Source organism: Glossina fuscipes, unplaced genomic scaffold (assembly GCF_014805625.2).
Source record: "Glossina fuscipes isolate IAEA_lab_2018 unplaced genomic scaffold, Yale_Gfus_2 1, whole genome shotgun sequence".
NCBI classification, from domain to species: domain Eukaryota; kingdom Metazoa; phylum Arthropoda; class Insecta; order Diptera; family Glossinidae; genus Glossina; species Glossina fuscipes.
The window spans coordinates 42,534,991-42,536,793 of record NW_023998415.1 but is presented as its reverse complement, the minus strand read 5'-3'; the positions used below and the strand labels follow the sequence as shown (position 1 = coordinate 42,536,793).

Genomic DNA, 1,803 nt, shown 5'->3' with positions numbered 1-1,803 from the left:
TCTCTCTCTCTCTCTCTCTCTCTCTCTCTCTCTCTCTCTCTCTCTCTTTCTCTCTCCCTCTTTGCAAAATATACGTACACATTGTAAAAGAATTCTTGGAAAGAACAAGACAAAAAAATTATTTAAGACGATCTTTTCACGCCAATCACTTTAACTCCATTGCATTCGGTTGTGTTGATTTTTATACTAACCCTTTAGATATATTTTTTATTAAGCTTTAAATGGATTTCTGCCATAAACTAATTGCTGACTTCAGGTATGTTTTCTGTGGGCAAATCGTGCCTACCATTGTAGATAGGTATTTGTATTTGTAAAGTTAATTCAATATTTTCTTTATAATGTAAGTAAATAAGAAGGAAATCATATTTTTTTCTGTTTTATTATTTTTTTTTTTTTTTTTCAATTTTATCTCTGACCGACGCCTAAAAATATGTATATATTACCTCTGATGACGGCCAGATAATAATTTGTAAATTATCGTAGAGCCTTATGCTTATCAAAAACACATTAGAATGAATTTGGATAAAGTGATATAAAGTGACCCAAAATACCAAAAGATATGCATCGAAGAAATTTGACGATACTTGTTCATGATAGACATCAATATGTCCATCCGTCCAAACTTTGCCTACTATTTAAATTCACTTGTAAGTAAAAATTTTATGCACTTTTTTTGCACCTTGAACATATATATATACATATATATATATATATAATTGATCTTATCATGCCCGTCCATCTATCAGTTTGTGCTAACAATATATGCAAAATTAAAACATATTCTGAAAACTATTTTTAATACATATTCTTGATAATATCTAATCGCGATACCGATCCAACTTCTATTAAGTGGAAACTGGATTACCTTCGTACACAAGAGATGTTATTTTAAATCAACAAAGAAATAGAATCATTGCATAATGATCAATTCGGCAAGTGTTGGCATCCTACTAAATATAAATATCATCCGCAGCATCAATTTCAAGTCAAAATAAAATCGGTTCACATTGTTCGGTAATGTATCAAATCATTATAATAGCCAAGCAAAGAAATATGTCCAGTGCTGCACTACAAGATTAAAAATCCAATTAAGTTATCCCACTTATTGCTCTTTGGGGGTTTTTCGATATATGTCACACTGTTCGATATATGTCGCAATCGCATCTCCTGTTGAAGGATAATAACCTCATCTTAAGATACCTTAAGATAAGTCGCTTTTGAGCCAACACTTTTTTTAACTTGATTTAAAAAATTGTTTATTATAAACGATGTAAGAGATTATGCGATTTAAGGGAATTAAATTAGAAAAAGAAGTGAATTTACATTCTTCAATAATTTTATTCATTAAAATGTTAAACCTTAGGCCTTGACATCAGTATTTCATTTGATTTGCTTCAATTTTAATCTAAGTAAATTAATCTGTAAAGTAATATTAAAATTGAAAATTATTTCTCTAATACTTAAACTTTACGTTACGATTTAAAGATAGCAACGAATCAAGAAAAAAAAAAACAAAAAAAAAAATTAACAAAAATTCCCAAAAATAGGTCATGCAACCAATTTTTCGAAATTTAATTGCAATAAAAAAAAATTACAAATAAACACATTGGAAAACATTAAATAAACCATAAAAAAAAAAAAACAAAAATAGGCTTACAATGCAATGCAGTGTAATAAAGGAATAAGATAAACTTTAAAATGAAATATATACAAAACTAAAGTGAATTCACTTGCACATGCAATATATATATATATATATATATATATATATATATTTATATATAAATATATATATATATATAT

The 1,803-nt window shown here is 27.2% G+C and overlaps 1 protein-coding gene across 2 annotated transcripts in view; it reads left to right on the top strand.

Moving 5' to 3' along the window:
• The window catches only part of LOC119632510 (lysosome membrane protein 2), an 86,282-nt gene that overhangs the window by 19,798 nt on the left and 64,681 nt on the right, over window positions 1-1,803 (top strand). The window lies entirely within an intron of this gene.